Here is a 22,160-nt window from a genome sequence, read left to right on the forward strand (position 1 = left end):
TTGAGCTGCACCTCATCAGAAACCAATTACTACCTTAATATACTTCAGTCACAGTACTTTTATTTTCTTATGTTCATGATGTCCTGTTAAATATTTTATTTTATATTGTATAGTGTATATTGTTATTATAGTTTTTATTTTATTTGATGCATTACCTGGCACCTTATTTTAATTCCATCTTTATTGTTATTTGTTACTCTCTTATCATTATTATTTGTCTTGTCATATCTGTTTTGTGTATTAATGCTTTGGCAATATTGTATGTAAACACAATCATGCCAATAAAGTACTGTAGTAAACCTTTCTAATTTTTTTAAATAGAGGTTTAACTATTTCTGGAGGACAGAGGGTACATCACACACCAACCACTCGGGAGAAATATCACTTTATTTAAGTTCTTGTTTCAAAATATTACCATGATATAAATAACCATTAAAACGAGGTTCACCCAAACATTTACTTGATACTCTCACACTAGGACCACCGGTGATACACACAAATGAACACTCCACGTCACTACACTGCACTCTAATAAATTTCCCCAGCCCCGCACAGCACAATAGAAATCGTGATTACACAGCAATCCATTTATCGCGTGGAAAACATTAGCGCGTCCCCAGTCCAGCGTACCCAAGACAATGTTCATACAACCTCTAAAACTTCCAACAACAACATACACATACACAAAAATACATGAAATAAGTAAAGTATAAAACACTTCCCCGTTTTCAGGAAGCAAGACCCCGCCCAGGGTTCTCGGGAAAGGAATCAGCCGTGCCAAGTTGTCCACAGAGAAAGCATGCGCTCTTCTTCGCGTTATTCCCACAGTCACAGCTGATCACAATGGCGCGGGCATTAATGAGTCCTCGTTATACAACTTCTATTTGGGAATTACAAGGGCTAACTGTGGTCTCTTATGAAAACACAGCTCTTAAAATCACTCCGGGAACATGTGGCCAGCGCTGCTACCCACCCCGTCCCACTATTACTTACTACACTACTCTATCTATCTAGCTAGCTAGCTATCTTCGTTGTCGGACAAACCCTAACGGTCTCGAGCAACCAGAAGCTTCCCCGTTTTTCCCCGAGCACCTCCCGCCACTCACGTCTCCCTCTCTTTTTATCATCTACTCCAGGTGAGCTCAATTATCTCTACCTCCAGTCCATGCAAAGAGAACGTACTGCAAAACGTTCAGATCGGCGGGACCAAAGTCACACACAATACAAATCCCCACCACTCATCACAGTACTTTAAATTGAAATTGAAATTGATACTGGAGGAAGGCACAGGCTGCAAGTAGAGCCAGAATAGCGTAGCATAGAGAACTACTAAGCACACCACAGAGTTCAGAGCCCTTCGAGTCACCCCAGAGTCCTAAAGGCCTACAAAAACATGAAGTGAGGTTGGTTGACACTGTGGAATATGTTGGTACATACAGCAAAAGGCACCAAAAGTTGATGGAACATGTGTGTTTAATGAGAAGTTGTAGGGTAGAAAGTGTTGTGCTGTTTTTGTGACACTTTAGAACAGAAAACAAGTATTAGTTGTTAATATATAAGTACTATATAAGTATTGAGTAAGTGATCAATATGCCTTTTATTGAGTAATGAAAAAATATATTTTCAGGCGGAGATCAGGACAAAGGAGGGTACAGCGTAGGACCTCAAAACTGTACAGGGAGATAGAGAAGTTAAAAGAGGCACTGAAAATGCAGTTTAAAAAGACTGACATGTACCGCAAACGTTATGAGAGTGAAAATAGATGGACTTTCTCCTAAAAGTAAGACCAAGAAGTTAGTTGGAAATCCCATGTCTCTGATAATGTCAGGAAAACCCTTAACTACCACCATGCTCTTGTAGACACCATCAAAGAAAAATATAAAAGTTCCAAATCAGAGAGATCCAGACAAATTATTTCCCAAATTGTGTCCGGTAGAATCGTATGGAAATACAAGTTCCAGACAAAGGTTCAGGAAACTCTTGGATTATCAAGGAAGAGGTTTAGGAAAAAGATCAGCAATAAAAAACTTGCCTACAAAAGAAAGAAATGCACATCTAAGAGGATAAAGTTACAAGATAGAGTGTGCACTTTCTTCAGTAGAGATGTCAGTCGTTTGACTGCAGGCAAACATCAAACAATCACAAGAATGAAACAGAAGAAGCAGAAGCGCCTCTTAAATGATCAGGTCAGAAATCTACACAAACGATTCCTGCTTGAAAATCCAAGTACCCTCATTTCCTACTCCTTGTTCTGCCGTATGCATCCATTCTGGGTGGTAACTCCAACCAATGCAGACAGGGAGACATGCTTATGTAAATTTCATGAGAACATGGCATTCCTTGTTGTAAAGCTACATCTTTTTAAAGTGGTTGGGACCACCAGCTTGGAGAGCATCGTGGAATCAACATTGACACAAAAGAATGCATGTATGGAGAATGCAGTGACTGCAAAAGAAAGGAGATTCAAGTAAACCCTAACTATGACCCTGAGGCCAGGGTTTCATACACACAGTGGACAACTGAAATGGAAGCGAGGAGACAGCAGAGAAAGTGCCTGTTAGGGTCACAGTCAAAAAGGAACTTGAAAGTTCCTTAGGAGAGATGCTTGACTTCTTCCACAGTCAATTGGTTTCCTTTAAGAGGCATCTTTTTTGCATGAGAAACCAGTTCAGGCACTATCGCGAACTGAAGAAAGAAATGAAATCACATGAGTGTCTGATTCATGTGGATTTCTCTGAAAATAATGTATGCAAATATGCATCAGAGATTCAGTCAGTGCATTTTCCCTCCACACAACAGCAGGCAACATTACACACAGGTGTAGTTCACATGAGTGGGGCAGAGGACCACATGTGTTTCTGCTCAATTTCATCCTCCAAGGAAAACGGTCGGCTCACCTCTCCCCAATCCTTGATCATCTCATAACATTCCATCCCTCAGCATCGGCGCCGCCTAAAGCAGCCATGTTTACTCACGCGATTAACTGAAAGTGTTGTGTTGCACGAGTCTGTTGGGTATTCTGCAGTCTCGTCACATTTTAACTTTTTGTTTAGTCTCCCATTCGGCTGATGGAAACACTCCGAGTGATCATGAATGCAGGTGTGGAATTTATCTAAATTATATAGCTGCTTCTCTATCGCTGTTGCTGGCGTGCCAGTCAGGCCCGGATTACCCAATGGGCATTATGGGCACGGGCCCAGGGGCCCATGCGCACTTCCCCAAGCGAGGGGAAGATTTATTTATTTTTTTTTATTAATTTTTTTCATTTACGAAAACGGAGCGTATATTTGCACTACGTGCCGGCCCGGTGCCTGTCTTTTTAGCAAAAAGACGCTCGACACAAAATAACTACTGTAGCGTAAGGCGTGAGGTGCATGATGGTAGCTTTTGACGCGTTCGGCCAGAGTTCGAATCCGCCTTTTGCCGAACTCGCTCTTCTCCCTTTTCCCAACACATGCAGGTACTGCCCAGTCTTCAAATAACCCCGCGCTGAATCGAGCGGACTGTGATTCAGAAAAAAATTTGTGAGAGAAGCGGTTGTACTAAACGCAAACGAAAAAGAGAAAAAGCCTCTTTATTTAGACAGGTTCCATCTATCAAAACTTTCTTCAAATGTAGCCAGGCCCAGGGCCAGGACCAGGAGGAAAATCAGGGTGAAGAAGAATGTGTGGTAGACTTTGACGAGCAAGCTAACCAGGGACCTGAGGAGGCTAGTGTTAGCAGCGCAGCACAACCTGCTAGCTGTAACGTTACCAGTAGCAGCAGCAGCGACTCAGACAGACAGCCCCTGAGGAGAGGAGGAGAAAGACAGACCCTGAAACTGAGGAGAGAAGGAGAAAGACAGACAGATAGACAGACAGCCCCTGAGGAGAGGAGGAGAGCATGAGACAGATAGACAGACCCTGAGGAGAGGAGGAGGTATTGTGTGTGTGTGTGTGTGTGTGTGTGTGTGTGAGCGTGTATTTATCACTTTGTGGGGACCAAATGTCCCCATAAGGATAGTAAAACCCGAAATTTTTGACCTTGTGGGGACATTTTGTCGGTCCCCATGAGGAAAACAGCTTATAAATCATACTAAATTATGTTTTTTGAAAATGTAAAAATGCAGAAAGTTTTCTGTGAGGGTTAGGTTTAGGGGTAGGGTTAGGTTTAGGGGATAGAATATAAAGTTTGTACAGTATAAAAATCATTATGTCTATGGAAAGTCCCCATAAAACATGGAAACACAACATGTGTGTGTGTGTGTGTGTGTGTGTGTGTGTGTGTGTGTGTGTGTGTGTGAGAAAGAGAGAGAGAGAACAACTTACATGAAATATAGTATTATCAAAAAAAAAAAAAAACAAGCTGCTTTATTTTACATTTGATTTACATTTACATTTAGGGCATTTGGCAGATGCTTTTATCCAAAGCGACTTACATGTAGTACATTTGTCAATAGTTGGACAGGTCATACACCAGCAATTGTAATTTGTATTGTAAGCAACCAATATTATACCATAATACTTACAGCATCTTGTAATGTGTCTACTACCATTTCACTATCATTCAATCATCAAACAAAGTGCCATTAGGGGTCATGAATAATAAAGTGCTAAATACATAAGTGCAGAATTTTTTAGTATAAAGAAGAGTAAAAAGTTGAGTTAAGATGACCTATACTGTTTGCATCCTTTTCATCACAGGAAGAGGAGAGGGGGAGAGAGACAAAGAGCGGCAGCCCCTGTAGAGCCGAGGAGTAGAGGACAGGAGAGGAAGAGAGAGACAGATAGGAAAGCTACATTAATGGGTGTGTGTACGTGTTTGTGTGTTAATTATGGAAGAATTTGATTCATATAACTGGATTGGTAAAGGTGAGGCACTATGTGCTTGCATGTGCCAGCTAGTTGCTTGCTATAGGTGTTACCAGCAAATAGTATCCAAAAATTCAAAAGCTTGATTGTGTGGATGGGGTGGGGGGCCCTACAAGACATTGTGCCCAGGGGCCTCTGAATTCTTAATCCGGGCCTGGTGCCAGTGATAACCCCTCTGCGTGCCATAGGTTGCGACCACTGAGTTAGAAGCTTTAGACCTGTTGACTCACCACAAGGGGGCAATATTGGACAGTTCCTTTAGTATGTTCACTGCATAGTTGCGGGGGAGCCTCTTGATTTTTACAGGATTTTTGGTGGGTGTTTTGAAAACCTTATACTGTATACAGGAACGAATATCTCTGTATTTAAGTACTGATGCTGAAAAGTATGCTGAACAGAATTTATTTGTCTTGGTGACAGGAGCTGTGGTGAAAAACTGGAAGGTGCTCAACAATACAAAAACAGCAACAATACATAGATATTAATAAAAAATAAAAATAGTTATACACATACGTACATGCACACATACACATACGTAGTGCAAAACTAGTACAAATCTATTATCTGTTATGTAAAGTGCAAAATACAAATCTGTTATATGCAGTGCAAATGTATTATTATTATAGACAAATATATATAATGCTTACATATAAATTTCTGTACAACATTTTTATTTAAAATGTAAATGGTGACATGGAGGAGATATTGGGACATGGAGCATACATGGGAAAACATTTAAACAGCACTGTTTAAAAAGCATCTCAGGATGTACTTCACGAAGCTGGTTGAGAAAATGCAGAGCAGAAATCTAGACAAAGGGTGCCAAATTTGGAGAAGCTCAAATACAAGATTATTTTTATTTGTTTAGCTTTTTTAGTCACTACACAATTCCCTATGCTTCAATATTTTTTATTAATTTAGTATTAAGTTAAAGCAGTTTTCACAATACAGATCATTTCAAAGCAGCTTTACAGAAAATCATTCTGTAATGGTCATGTCTTAAAGTGCCATGTGTATATCTTCATTAAAAATTCAATATCTTGCCTTTAAAAAAATGTTTGTCATCCTTAGCCCCCCAGTATGCAAATCAAAAGTGACTGTGGCAAAGAACAAAAACCCCATGTTAGTTAGTGGTGAAAAACCCTTGGGTGAAGTCAGCTGGAGGAGCCAGTTCCCCTCTGGCTATTGTTCTAAAATGTGGAAAAGATAGTTAGAATAAAGAATGAGCAACTGCGTCCAAACATTTGAATGGTAGTGTATATCACAAACTCTTGTGAATCTATGCAAAGAATGAGTAAACAATGAAATGGTTTTACATGGTAAAAGTGCATGTGCTCAGTGCCAAGCAGTTTCAGAAAGAAGTGAAAAATGAACATGGCTTTATACTGTACTTGATGCAATGGTTTGTAAACCAATGAATGCATTGTCATTTTTTTCTGTAATCTTTGTGATTTTGTGAATAAAAATTAGTGCTACACCATTACAATATTAGTACAACTGGTCCGAATACCTAGACATAAACACAAATGAATATTGAAGTAGCTCTTTACACAGCACACCACTGAACTTCAGGCACTCATACCACTGATAAAGTCAAGAGTGTCTGTACAAATGCAACAGCAGTTGCAATAACAAACTCTGTGTCTCTCGATTCTTTTCCCCTTTGCCAGTAATCTCTGTCCTTTTCCCTTCATCACTGGGGAGGAACAAGATTACAGATAGTTTGCAACGCTGTTCTCATTATCTCAACTTTAGTGTTGAGAAGTGACTCAACCCCAACTGTCGTCTTTTTCTTGCTGGATTTAGGAGAGAGTGTAACTGTTGATCTTGTTCATAGGCGGCCGTACACACTTGTCCTTGGGAAAGGGCTCTCTGCGATGTCGCAAGGCTAGACTCCGTTGACTAGGTAGGTTGGCTTGCTGGAGCAGCTCCCTGAAAACCATCACGTTTTCGTTTTCTTTGGCTGAGACCTCAAGAAAGCCGTTGTTCCAGTCCAGATTGACTGTTGCCAGAACATCATTGGCAGACACCCTGCGTTCGTGCAGTTTGTCTTTCTTGTTACCCACCACCACGATGGGTGTGAACTTGATCTCCTCACGCAAGCTTTTGATGGCTTCTAGCGATTCAGAGTCATCTACAGAAAAGACCAGGGTGAAGGCGTCTCCGTTCTGGATGGAGAGCTTTCGCATGGCTTGGAATGAATAACTACTGCTTGTGTCCATGATGTGAATGGTCACTTTGAATCCTGCTACCTCGTATTCCTTGCTGTGGCGCTCCTCCACCATGCGCCGATGTTTGGGCTCGACGCTGTCTTGTAGGAAGCGACGAATCAGGGCTGTTTTCCCATGCCCGCAGCACCCATAAACACCAAACACTCCCCTGTCTTGTCCATAACCTCTAGAGACATGCTTAGAAATCCCAAGCACAAGCTTTCTTGAAGTTTTATGACTGCCTAATTCCTGTGCAGCTCCCTGCAAAGACTGCAAACTTCTAAATATGATGGATCTGTTTTTATTGCAGTCTCCGAGCAGATGCAGTGTTGAATTGTGAGCTGTTGCAGCGACATCTGTGTCTTGTGTGTTCTCCTGTTTTATTTATGAATTTTCTCAATTATAGAGGCTCTACGCCCCCTTCAGCTCTCAGCCAATCAGCTTGCTGCAGCATCTAGAAACCAATGACAGGGTAGCATGCAAATGAGCTAGAATCTCTTATTCTTGAAAGATGTGATGTGGTGGAGAAGTTTCAGAGGTGTTTTGTGGTTCAGATGCATCAGTTGTCCTTTGTTTAGAAGCAAGGAGAATTGGCAGCAGAATACAAACATTTTTGGTAAAAAGACACACATTATCTCTCATTGTTACCACAAAAAGTAACGTATTGCCATAAAAGACATGTGCCCAACATTGTCTATTTCAAGGGCAATCCTTGAAATAGAAGTTAGCACTTTTGCATGCACTGTAGAAAGTATTTATATGTCACTGCCAAAGGTGTCATGCCCATTTTGAGCCAAGAGGATTTTTAATGGTTTATTTGAATTTCAAAAAATAGATTTTTATGGTATCGTCTATAATTAAATTAAATGGATGCCCAAACAGTCACATGTTTAAATGTTGTCATTTAATATCCAATCGTGTCAAATATGTTTTACTATATGCGGAACATTCAATCAGTTTTTTTTTTTATATTCTAATGTAGAATATGTTTATGTTTTCTTCTGATCGGTCACTGTTCATTTACTTTAGCGGTGAAATGCGTTTGACAGGTTTTGCAGCGTTTTTCCACTCTCTTTTCTTAATGTTTAAAGAAAGCAGTGGCTTATAGTATTTCAGTGTGAATCCTGTCCTTTTCAGTCATGATAAAACAAACAAAAAGTGGTTTTACATGGTTCCTCTGTAGCCGCATGTTCTGTATTTTCAATGGAAGAAGGCGGTGTGGAATCCGAATGGGTCGAATCAGCAGCACTTGTGTTCATGAGACATGAGCCGCTTAGTTTCATGACTGCTTACTACACAAACTGCACAGGATTAAAAAAAAATGTATCATTGACCACTCAGACACATGACTTTAATCACCTGGCATTTCACTTTTAGTCAGTTCCCAAAAAGTCTGATCAATTGCTCCTTATTCCCTATATAAGCCTATAGTACATACTGTTTGGGACTATCATGGGAAACACAGACACTGAGTATAATAGTAATTTCATGATGACTTAAAAATCACTCGATGACAACAGGTGGAAAAATACCATTACATATTAGATCATAAATACAATTGAAAATGTATACATAATAATAACTGAAAAATAAACCATGACCTATTGATAGTTTAACAAAAATATCATATATTTTTGTTTCATATAAAATGGCTACAACTCTGATCGTCAGGGATATCATTTCATGTTCCACTATATTTTCAGAGTTTGAACATGAACTTTATCACCACCTGCTGGTGGAATATCCAAACTGCAAATGCAGGAACTGGGTTTAAACTTTGCACTGATATGATTTTCAAAGTATTAGCACAATGACCTTTCTCAGGAGAAAATGTCATTGTTCTTTGTGCCACTTCATTATCCTCACGAAAATAGAGCCCCTTTTCTCCTATTTTCTTTTTTCCCTTATTTACAATTATGTTGTTGTCTGCTCAGCTTAGTTGAGATGCTTGTCATAATGTTCTGGTGCCTTATTTGTTGTATAATTTAAATGTTAGAAGCAACAACACACAAATCCCTATATGCATTGTGTGTCCATATTTAAGACATTTAAGACCATATTTGCCTCTCCGGGAACCAGCACCTTATCGTGGTGGAGAGGTTTGTGTGCCCTTATGATCCTGAGGGTTGTGTTGTCTGGAGCCATGTGCTCCTGGTAGGGTCTCCCAAGGCAAAGTGGTCTCAGGTGAGGGGCCAGACTAAGAATGGTTCAAAATGACTCATGGATAAAACGGCAAGAGGAGGAGTTACCCTGCCCGGAGGAAGCCAGGGCCCCTGTCTGGAGCCAGGCCCAGATGGAGGGCTCGTCGGCGAGCGCCTGGTGGCCGGGCGTGTCACGGAGCCCGGCCGGGCACAGCCCGAAGAAGCAACGTGGAACCCCCCTCTACATCCCTTGGGCCCACCACCCATTGGAGGAACCGCAGGAGTCGGGTGCGCTGCCATATGGGCGGCAGTGAAGGCCGTGGGCCTCGACGGACCAGACCCGGGCAGCAAAGGCTTGCTCTGGGGACGTGGAATGTCACCTCACTGGGGGGGAAGGAGCCGGAACTAGTGAGGGAGGTGGAGCGTTACCAGTTGGATCTGGTGGGGCTTACATCAACGCACAGTTTTGGCTCTGGATCCGTACTCCTGGATAGGGGATGGACTCTATTCTTCTCTGGAGTTTCCCAGGGTGTGAGGCGACGGGCGGGTGTGGGGATACTCACGAGTCCCCGGCTGAGCGCCACTACGTTGGAGTTTACCCGGTGGATGAGAGGGTCAGCCTCCCTATGCCTACGGGTTGTGGGGAAAACTCTGACTGTTGTCTGTGCATATGCACCGAACAGCAGTTCAGAGTATTTGGCCTTCTTAGAGACCCTGAATGGAGTCCTGAATAGGGCCCCAGTAGGGGACTCCATAGTGATGCTGGGTGACTTCAACGCACACGTGGGAAATGACAGGGACACCTGGAAAGGCGTGATTGGGAGGAACAGCCTCCTGATCTGAACTCAAGTGGATGTTTGTTATTGGATTTCTGTGCTAGTCATGGATTATCTATAACAAACACCATGTTCGAACATAAGGATGCTCATAAGTGTACGTGGTACCAGAGCACCCTAGGCCGAAGGTCGATGATCGATTTTGTAATCGTGTCGTCGGATCTGAGGCCATATGTTCTGGACACTTCGGGTAAAGAGAGGGGCAGAGCTGTCAACCGATCACCATCTGGTGGTGAGTTGGGTCAGGGGTGGGGAAAGACTCTGGACAGACCTGGGAAGCCCAAGCGAGTAGTGCGGGTGAACTGGGAACGTTTGGAGGAGGTCCCTGTCCGCGAGATCTTCAACTCACACCTCCGGCGGAGCTTTTCAGGCATCCCTGTGGAGGTTGGGGACATTGAACCGGAGTGGACAATGTTCAAAGCTTCCATTGCCGAAGCCGCGGTGGAGAGCTGCGGCCTCAAGGTTTTAGGTGCCGCAAGGGGTGGTAACCCTCGAACACCGTGGTGGACACTGGTGGTCAGGGAAGCCATCCGACTGAAGAAAGAGGCCTTCCGGGATTTGTTGTCCCGGAGGTCTCCAGAGGCAGTTGCAAGGTACCGACAGGCCCGAAGGGCTGCGGCCTCGGCCGTGAGGGAGGCAAAGGAGTGGGTGTGGGAAAAGTTCGGAGAAGCCATGGAGAAGGACTTTCGGTCCGCACCAAAGTGCTTCTGGAAAACCGTCCGCCACCTTAGGAGGGGGAAACGGGGAACCATTCAAGCTGTATACAGCAAAGATGGGACGCTGTTGACCTCAACTGAGGAGGTTATTGGGCGGTGGAAGGAACACTTTAAAGAACTCCTAAATCCCAACACGCCCTCTATGGTAGAGGCAGAGCCGGAGGATGATGGGGATCAGATTCTATTTCCCTGGGGAGGTCACTGAGGTAGTCAAACAACTCCGCAGTGGCAAAGCCCCGGGGATTGATGAGATCCGACCAGAAATGCTGAAAGCTCTGGATGTGGAGGGGTGTCATGGATGACACGCCTCTTCAACATTGCGTGGAAATCTGGGACAGTGCCTAAGGAGTGGCAGAACGGGGTGGTGGTTCCCCTCTTCAAAAAGGGGGATCAGAGAGTGTGTGCCAACTACAGGGGTATCACACTTCTCAGCCTCCCTGGTAAAGTTTACTCCAAGGTGCTGGAGAGGAGGGTTCGGCCGATTGTCGAACCTCAGATTGAAGAGGAACAATGCGGTTTTCGTCCTGGCCGTGGAACGACGGACCAGATCTTTACTCTCGCAAGGATCCTGGAGGGAGCCTGGGAGTATGCCCATCCGGTCTACATGTGTTTTGTGGATCTGTAGAAGGCGTATGACCGGGTCCGCCGGGAGAGACTGTGGGAGGTGCTGCGGGAGTACGGGGTGGGGGGGGGTCCCTTCTTAGGGCGATCCAATCCCTGTACGTCCAAAGCGAGGGCTGTGTCCAGGTCCTCGGCACAAAGTCAAGTTCATTCCATGTGGGGGTTGGTCTCCGCCAAGGCTGCGCTTTGTCACCAATCCTGTTTGTGATAATCATGGACAGGATATCGAGGCGTAGTCGGGGTGGGGAAGGTGTGCGGTTCGGTGGGCTGGGGATCTCATCGCTGCTTTTTGCAGATGATGTTGTCTTCATGTCATCATCGGTCCGTGACCTTCAGCTCTCACTGGATCGCTTGGCAGTCGAGTGTGAAGCAGCTGGGATGAGGATTAGCACCTCTAAATCTGAGGCCATGGTTCTCAGCAGGAAACCGATGGAGTGCGTACTCCAGGTAGGGAATGAAGTTTTGCCCCAAGTGAAGGAGTTCAAGTACCTCGGGGTCTTGTTCACGAGTGAGGGGACAATGGAGCGGGAGGTTGGCCGGAGAGTCGGGGCAGCAGGGGCGGTATTGCACTCGCTCTATCGCACGAAAAAGAGAGCTGAGCCGAAAGGCGAAGCTCTCGATCTACCGGTCAATTTTTGTTCCTACCCTCACCTATGGTCATGAAGGTTGGGTCATGACCAAAAGAACTAGGTCGCGAGTACAAGCGGCCGAAATGGGCTTCCTCAGAAGGGTGGCGGGCTTCTCCCTTAGAGATAGGGTGAGGAGCTCAGTCATCCGTGAGGAGCTCGGAGTAGAGCCGCTGCTCCTTTGCGTTGAAAGGAGTCAGTTGAGGTGGTTTGGGCATCTGGTAAGGATGCCCCCTGGCCACCTCCCTAGGGAGGTGTTTCAGGCACGTCCAGCTGGGAGGAGGCCTCGGGGGAAGACCCAGGACTAGGTGGAGAGATTACATCTCCACACTGGCCTGGGAACGCCTCGGGGGTCGCCCAGTCAGAGCTGGTTAATGTGGCTCGGGATAGGGAAGTTTGGGGCCCCCTGCTGGAGCAGCTGCCCCCGCAACCCGACTTCGGATAAGCGGTTGAAGATGGATGGATGGATGGATGGATGGAAGACCATATTTGTGGCTACAACATGTTATGGAGAAATAACACAACACACTTACAGGAATGCAAACCATTTTATTTATAGTTACTATTCTTAGTTTTATTAGTTATAATTTACACTGAACACAGAATACAGTATTATACAGTAATTTACAGTATTGCCTCATTCAGTTACATGTTTTCACTCTCTATTGAGCTTAAGCAGTTGTGGGTCAGAAAAGACCCAGGTGAAGTCTATATGCTTATTCTTATAAAACGACTTATTTTTTGGAATTTGGATTGTGAACTAGTCACCTAATCTCAGGTTTCTCCAAGAGGACTGTCCCTGTAATGGGTATAATGTCAAGGACTTTGGATAAAAGCATCAGCTGAATGACAACTTGTATACTATACATACATATGAATGTGAACATGGTATTTAACAATTACATAACAAATGGAAACTGAAAATAATCTATGTATTACACAAATAATCCCTGTGTTAAAGGCAATACATAATTTAGGAAACCTATATGGGGTAAACAGGACTCACATACTGCATGCATTCTAGGGGCAGCGATGCAATTTCTCTTATAATAATAATAATAATAATAATAATAATAAAAAAAAACAATTCAACTAAATGTTAAAAAAGTTAATGATGTCCTAAAAACTAGGGTAATTGACATGAAAATCATGTCACAATGCAAAAACTCTTAATGATCATAAAAATAGGCTGCGTTTTTTCTAAGCAAAATACAATTTCTTATTTCTTTTGATTTTGGGGTGACATGATATGGTCATGCTCTTGATAGGTTTTATGAGATTACATACTGTTTAAGTTTAGATGCAGTAGTTTTGATTGGGTGTTAAAAGTTGCTCACACTTGTGCGGCCAAATCATTTTCCACATTCGTACACAGTAATTTTCAGTTGCATTCACAAATGTTAGTAATGTTAGAAATATTTGCAGAGCCCTGTTAACTGATTGCTTTTTTGGATGAACTTCTCAATAATTGCTCATATATTTGACCTCTTGGTTCTTTCATGGTTTTCAGTCTCAGATCCTTCAGCTGCATGGAATATCATTGAAACATTTCATTCAGGCTCCATTCAGGCCACTATAATATGCTGTCTTACTATATATGGGAATACTTTGGTGCCAGTTGTTTCAAACTTGACAGAGAGTGAATAAAAACAATCTGAAACTGAAAAATTAATTCAAAGGCTTTGAAAGTCTTCAAATAAACTGCATACTTTGTTAACGAAATTCTCTGCTTGCGTTCACTGATCAGGACTTACGAATGCGCTCCTCGTGTTTTCAGTCACAATTCCAAAGTTTTCATTCACCAGCTGTGTGTAAGGTCTCACTTAATTTGAGATGTAAAGTTCACACTCAGGGCTTGGTAACTACTAGTTAGTGTGTAACTAAGTGGTTTCACCACCTGTCCTTAAGGCAAAATAGTAGGTCCTAAGATCTCCGTAAAGTAATGTGTATTCGCATAATATGATGTTTTCTTGAATTGATCCTATAAACAGCCTTAAAATTTGTACACAGAAGTGTTAAAAAGCTGTGCACACAATGGAAACAGGCCACACCTGCTGGTTTGGCCTTATCTTCTCTTTTCTCTCCAGGAGAAATATCTCGCTTGATTCCAGCTGGGGCAAAATGGAAGGAGAAAGGTGCTTGTGTGCCAGCGGTACACCTGGTCAGCTGCCCGCATTCTTACCTGTTTGTACCTACCAACACACGGGACAAAACTGGCTCAACCCAGAGATTACAAACCCTGGGCCTGGTAGGCCAACGTGATGGCGTCCATAATCCAATGGGGAAACTTCTGTATGGAGACAGCGTTCCCCTTCTGCTGTCCCCCAAAACCAGACACAGCAACGACAAGGCTGGGTCTGCCTCCTCCTCGGGGCAGCGCTTGTAGGTTCACCACCTGATCCTTAAAAGGGGTAGTGGGAACCTTGGGCACATAGCCCGGGCGGGGTCTCAGAATCACGTGAGAGTACGCCTGACCGAACTATAGGCACATATCTCTGACAGAGAATGCTTGCAGGTCCCCAACCCTCTTGATGGAGGTGAGTGCAGTCAGGAGGGCCATCTTCAAAGAGATAGCTTTCAGCTCAACTGAGTCTAAAGGCTCAAAAGGGGCTTTCTGTAGAACCACTAGGATCACAGAGAGGTCCCATGAGGGAACGAGGTGCGGCATGGGAGGATTCAACCTTCTGGCGCCTCTAAAGAACCTGATGATTAGGTTGTGCTTCCCCAAATACTTGTCTACTGTGTTGTGTTGTGTCGCTATAGTGGCTACATATACCTTCAATGTGGAGGGGACAAACAGGTCTACCTGTGCATCGCCGAATCAACTCCAAATCAACTGGACCTGGGGGTGGAGCCTCCACTCTCCCCTGACCGTGACAGCGCGTCCACTGTGCGATTGAGTTTGCTGGGGATATTAGTGGCCTGCAGTGACTTGAGCCGCTGCTAGCTCCAGCAGAGGAGATCAAATAAAATCAAATCAAATCAAATCAAATCACTTTATTGTCACACGACCATATAAACAAGTGCAACAGTGTGTGAAAGTCTTGTGTGCAGTTCCGAGCAACATAGCAGTCATGACAGTGACGAGACCTATACCAATTTACAATAAACAACATATTTACACAACACAATTTACATATCTTATGTATCAAATGTACACATAATTACACAACACAATAATAATATACAATGTACAGTAAACAATAAACACAATAAAGAATACACATACAATAAAAAAATACAAAAGTATATAAAAAATATATATGCAGTAGATGTATTGTGAGGAGAATATAATTATGACAGTCCAGTGTAAGATAATAAGATTAATAAAGTACAGTGTTGATATATTGATCGTGAGAGATCAAGAGTTTAAAAGTCTGATTGCTTGGGGGAAGAAGCTGACATGTAGTCAGCTGGTGCGAGTCCTGATGCTGCAATACCGCCTGCCTGATGGCAGCAGTGAGAGCAGCCCATGGCTCGGGTAGCTGGAGTCTCTGATGATCCTCTGAGCTTTTTTCACACACTTCCTGGTATATATGTCCTGGAGTGAGGGAAGCTCACCTCCGATGATGTGTCTGGCAGGTCGCACCACCCTTTCCAGGGCTTTGCGGTTGTGGGCAGTGCTATTGCCGTACCAGGCGGTGATGCAGCCTGTCAGGATGCTCTCTACATTGCTGGTGTAGAACCGTATGAGGATGTGGTGGTTCATTGCAAACTTCCTCAGCCGTTTCAGGAAGAAGAGGCACTGGTGAGCCTTCTTCACAACGGCCTCAGTGTGAAAGCACCGTGTGAGTTCCTCTGTGATGTGCTCCATTGATGGTGATGGGGCTGTGTTCTCTGAGCTCCTTGGTCTTACTGACATTGAGGGAGAGGTTGTGCCCTGACACCAGCATGTCAGAGTGTGCACCTCTTCTCTGTAGGCTGAATTCTACAGGGAATACAGGACTGGGCAGAGAACACAGCCCTGCGGGGCTCCAGTGTTGAGGGTCAGTGATGAGGAGATGTTGCTGCCAATTCTAACCACCTGATGTGTGTCTGACAGGAAGTCCAGGATCCAGCTGCACAGCAAGCTGTTTAAGCCCAGAGCCCGGAGTTTCACATCAAGCTTGGGGGTACTATGGTGTTGAATGCTGAGCTGTAGTCTACAAACAGCATTCTCACATAAGTGTTCCTTTTTTCCAGGTGGGAGAGAGCAGTGTGTATTGTAGCTGCAAAGGCATCATCAGTGGAGCGGTTGTTGCGATAGGCAAACTGCAATGGTCCAGTGAGGTGGGCAGCACAGAGCAGATGTAATCTCTGATTAGCCTCTCAAAGCATTTGCTGTTCATGGGGGTCAGAGCAACAGGATGCCAGTCATTAAAACAAGGGATTTTTGATTGCTTTTGTACAGGCACAATGGTGGACGTTTTGAAGCATGTTGGGACTACAGATAAGGAGAGGGACAGTATGAAAATGTCAGAAAAAACACCAGCCAGTTGGTTCGCGCATGCTCTGATGACGCGGCCCGGAATGCCGTCTGGACCCGCGGCTTTACGGATGTCCACCCTTCGGAAGGATCGGGTTATATCCGCAACAGAGAAGGAGAGTGAACCAAACAATGTAGTCCGTGATGATGTTAATTCCCTGCCACATACTTCTAGAGTCGGTGGTGTTGAACTGTCCTTCAATTTTGTGCCTGTACTGGCGTTTGGCTGCTCTGATAACTGGCATAACTGGCTTGTTTATGCTCCTCCGCGTTCCCGGAATTAAAAGCGGAGGTCCGCGCATTAAGTGCTGCGCTAATATCGCTGTTAACCCATGGTTTCTTGTTGGGGTAGATCCATATTGTTTTGGTCGGAACAACATCCAGCATAAACATTGATGTCGTCATCAGAGGCAGACCGGAACATCTCCCAGTCTGCATGAACAAAACAGTCTTGTAGCATAGAGTCTGCCTCATTAACTTTTTTGGTCTGACCAGCACTTGGTGGGTGCTTCCTGTTTCAGTTTCTGTCTGTAAGCGGGCAGAAGGAGAACAGAAGAGTGGTCTGATTTGCCAAATGGTGGGCGGGGAAGGGATTTTTAGCCATCCCAGAAAGGAGAAAAGCAATGGTCCAAAACCCGGTCCCCCCATGTGTTGAAGCTGATATGTTTGTGTTTTTTTTGGTGCGGTTGTTTTAAAATTGGCTTTGTTAAAGTCCCCGGTCACAATGAACACGGCCTTGAGTGCCAGGTCAGTGTCAGCTTGTGGGGGGATGTACACAGCTGTGATAATGACGCTGTGAATTCAAGGGCTGCCTCTGTGACCTTCCTGAAGATGCGAGGCGACAGGGACAGACTGACGGGAAGGACCTTGTACTGGTATGCCCGACCTTCGAAGGCAAACTGAAGGGAATGGTCTGTGACGAGGCAGGATCAGCCGTCAGCTCGGCGTCAGCCTCAGACTGGATGGCCATACTCGATGGCGGCAGACCAGCCGAGTCCTCTGCATCGGACTGAAGCAGCCTGCTCTCCGAAGCTGCCATCGATATCTCATCCTCCTCCTGAGCTCCAAATGAGAGGTCGAACCCACTCTGAGGCGGGCCACCTGGCTCATCCCGGAACTCAACCGGGGTACATGAGAGTGCTGGGGAATGGGAGGTGCGTGGGGATTCCCTTGGTGGAGTTACTTCCATTGAAGTCCCAAATTGCCCCCCAGCGATAACCGTAATGTTCTTGTGCCAGCGGGCATAAGAACCAAGGCAGGGAGCGGCTGGAGTGGCTTTCCCTCTGAGGAAGGAAAGCCGCGATCGCAACAAGGCCATAGTCATGTTCTCGCAGTGCGGACATGAACCATCCATGACAGCTGTCTCAGTGTGTCTGGAGCCCAGACACGTAAGGCAGCGATCATGACAGTCAGAAGTGGAGAGATAATGACCGCCACCAGGAACTGCACATAACAACTAAGGCATCTTTAAAAAGACACTTTCCGTCAGTGCCCACTAATTTAGGGAATATATACTCTTTTTAAGGAGAAATATGCTCTATTAGTGCTCAACACGCTTCCAAAGCGCCCAGGGGTGTTCTCCGCACTTACCTGTGAGAGAGGGGAGAAACTGATGTCCAGCAGCCACGGAGATTGCTCTTTGCTTTCTTGTAGAGGTGAATGGATTGGCAGTGGAATGGCCGAGCGACACCACTCGGCTCCGAAGTAAAAATCTGAATGAGTGGTTGCACACCAGCTCTTTTTATACCCGTGTATCAAGGGCAGTGGCATGCAAATTCCACTCTCCAATTTTATTTGGCCTTTTCGAATAACTCAAACTCTCACAAGCCAATGAGAACTCCTCTTTGTTAGCCCCGCCCACATGAGAGTATTGCATCAGAACTGCAAATAAAAACTTCGGGAGGTTAAAAGGAATCTTTGGAATTGCGACTTTTAATGCGAGAAGTGCATTCATAGGCCCTGATCAGCGAAAGAAAGCAGAGAATTTCGTTAACATAGTATGCAGTTTATGTGAAGACTAAGAGAACAGTTTTCCTTTTTGAATTTTTTTGGTTTTTTTTTCAGTTTGCATTTATTAATTCTCGGTTTATATTTTTATTTGTTTCTTGAAAAGTTAGGTACAAAACATCTAATCCCATAACTATACTGTGAAAGATTTGGAGAGGAGAAAGAAATAGTTCTTTGACCTGTCTTGATTCATGTCTTCACATATTTTCAACTCTGTTTAAAACAAATGTGTTTTGCTTTTATTAGATGCATTTAATATCTGTGTTGTCAGTGTTGGGTAGATTGCTCCTGAATTGTTATTTGGGACTTATTACAAATTACACAAATAAAATAGTAATTAGTTATGTTATCTTATTCTTTTAAAATAATCTAATCTGATTAATTTATTATTACTTATTGCATTGTTTTGTTTTGATACATAAAATAAAAAAACAACATGTATTTAACAGTTCATGAAAAATTACTAACTTTAAAATGTAGCGCAATTAACTCCATCAAAATTACTCAATAAATGCTCTTGGATTGCAATCAGAGCAGACATCTTTGACATTTATTGTATGCTCATTATTTGAATTCATCCATTTATTGGGAAATAAAAGACAATTTAAATAGTGATCAAATCATTTCATTTGGGATGGACAGATAATTGAAACAGCTGTCTTTTGTTTCTAATAAAGTCTAAGACTCCTTCTGCATACTATAAAATCAATCTATTTTTTATCAAATACTCTTTAGGGAAAAAGATGACTAAATAAATTGTATCAGAGGACATTTAGGAATGAGTCCTATCTAAAAGTCTAAAAGAGATCTCAAAATGCCCTTCTGTAGACTTTCTATACCTGCTTAATTTTCTGTTCAGGTAGTTAAGGATGCGTGTAGCAAGGAAATACACGACCGTGCATTTGAAATGTGCATGCTTGTAAAATTTGCATTTTAATGATGCTTATAAAATGTAAATGTTAATTAAAATGCTTTGGTATCTGAATAGATATGATCCTCCGATTCAAGCAACAGCTGATCATGTTGTGAATAATGAATAAATTGATTGAATTAAATCAGTGAACTGCACAAAAGTGATTTGCACATGAAAATTACATTAAAATAACTTTTTATTGCAATTGTGACTGCAAACATATGGTCAGTCAGTATGAATATATTTTTGATTACACCTTCTGCTGTGTCTCTCAGCTGTGATAAGTCTAATGCTGAAGCTGTTAGTTTAACTGTATTTCCCAGCTGTAGTAGTGTAGTGCAGAGCGATCATGGAGTGAGAGACAATGCCAATGATACTGCTCACTTCGCTGGCTCATTCTTTTGTCGCCACCTGCCTGCTAAAATCTTTTATGTCACAGGGAAAAATGAAAAGACTCACATCTTGCCTTTTTACACATCTGCACTGCTCTTAAGATGCGTTCACACTGCCAGCTACTTTGTTGCTGCATGTCACCAGTGGCTGGCAGTTAGGTCGCTAGTGGTGTGTATGGAGAGTCTAAACAGCACTGTTTCTTTACAATTAATATTATTATTAAGATATTTGGATCACATGAGCTGTACCATCTTCTCTCATATTGGCTGTCACTCCCGAAAGTCCTCTTCATTTGCATAAAGTTAAACATTTCTCAACTTTGTCGTGTCGTTGGACACGCCCACATCTTGTCGCAAACGGTTTTGTCGCTGCGTGTTGCTGGCTGTGTGAACGCAGCTTTACACTTTGATTTGAGCGCCACGAACACAAGCAGAGTGATACAAACAGTGAAGCATCCGTGAGTGCTTGTTTGAGACATCAGCACTCATGGAATGTCTTTCATCCAATCAGATTCAAGGACCGGAACTAACTGTTGTGTGTATATACTGTATATACATTATATTAGGGATGTAATATTCTCTGTAAAAAAAAATAAAACAAACCATACGGTTCACCACCCACGATTCGGGAATCATTGGAACCGCCGTTCACCTCAAGTTTATTGACGCATCTGGAGCACAAGGTTTTGTGAAGAAAATAAAGTGGCATCTAGACATGAACTGTTACGACCTCAGCCAATGCACTGAATGGACCTGTAAATGGATACATGCCACCTGTGTTTCACGTGGGTCAACTTGATGACTGCACGTGTTGTGTGTAGTTGAAAATGGCAAGTGGAGAAAAAGAGCCACTGATAGAGAAGCCCCCTTGGTTATTCAGGTCTCCTGTCTGGAAACATTTTCTTTGTGCAGTGAATTACAACAGTGATGGTCAAAAACATTTACAAAACAGGCACTGTTAGCAGACATTGCTCGACACGAGTGCTGTATACTGGTAATACATCGATATTTCACACTGTTGGGGAAGCTACTTTGAAACTGTAGTTTGACAAGCTACAAGATACTCATTATTTTAAGCTGTTAAACTACAGTCAAGCTACTCTTTTGAAAAAGCAGTTAGCTACACTACAAGTCAAAAAGTAGCCAGCTATATTGAAGCTACTTATTAAGGCAGTATTGTTTATGTTACTATCAAACCAATAATATAAATAACAAAATGTACACTAATTGCATTTATTAATTAATGTATTAATTAAATACATTTAATGTGTTTAATCAAATATATTAAATGTATTTAATACATTTAATGAATAGTAACAATAATACAGTTAATAATGGCCATAAAATAAAATACAACAGTATAAAACAAAAACAAAAAAGATCAAATGCCATTAAAAAATTATTTTATACTATACTTCACACTTTTCAGACCTGCTGTGGCCAGGTGTAACCTACTTTCCTAAAGATCCCATTTTTATGACAAATTCTCCTTAGGCTGGCATTTTTTGATCTTGTCACATAATATTTAGTGTGGATAAAATGTGAATAAAGACTGTAAAAAAAATGGACGACGCCCCTTCGCTCTTTTCCATTGGTGAGAACTGAAGCCGTCAGTGTCCCGATATGGCGCTGACATCTTGGGACTTGAGTCTGCACAGTTGCGATTTCGGGACCAGACCGGCGCAGTAGTGAGCAGGAAGTAAAGCCACGAAATCAAGGAATCAGTCGCAAGCACACGTCCCTGCACTTTTGACTTTTGACTTATGACGGTGTGAAATAATTAATTATAGAAATTTTGATATTCAATTTAAAGCTCCAATCTCCTCAGTCCTCCGAAGATCCCGAAAAAAAGTCAGTTGGTGCTTAGTGACTACTTCGCTCAGAGAACCTGTCAATCACAGCTGTCAATCATGATGTCACAGCACCGTTTTTATAGCATCAAATAACTAACTAAAAAAAAACTTATTTTGAAAACAAACACTTGAAATTACATCAACGTGATAGAAACTACAGTAAATGACAGAAACTATCTTTGGAAAAAAGATATGTGAAGTGTAATTTAATTGTTTAGTTGGTCTCACGTCCCGTTGAATAACACGGGGAGACAGAAAGTGTGGGTGCGATACAAATCGAACCGTGAGAAATTTAAACCATTACACCCCTAAAGTATATATATATATATATATATTAGTGCTGTCGGCGTTAATACATGCGATTAATTTAAAATGGATAAAACGGAAATTTTTCTTAATCACGATTAAGGCATGTACCAATTTGACATAAGATTCTGACATTTTATTCAGCTCCTTGTGAGTTTTGAACACTTGTTAGAGGGTGGAAACCTTGCGATATGGACATTACACTCGTATGCACACTACAAATA

General features: G+C 42.9%; 1 pseudogene; it reads right to left on the reverse strand.

Annotated features, from left to right (window-relative positions):
• Positions 1 to 5,343: 5,343 nt before the first annotated feature.
• Positions 5,344 to 7,399, reverse strand: LOC127648371 (GTP-binding protein Rhes-like; annotated as a pseudogene).
• Positions 7,400 to 22,160: the final 14,761 nt, after the last annotated feature.

Source organism: Xyrauchen texanus, chromosome 8 (assembly GCF_025860055.1).
Source record: "Xyrauchen texanus isolate HMW12.3.18 chromosome 8, RBS_HiC_50CHRs, whole genome shotgun sequence".
Taxonomy (NCBI): Eukaryota; Metazoa; Chordata; class Actinopteri; order Cypriniformes; family Catostomidae; genus Xyrauchen; species Xyrauchen texanus.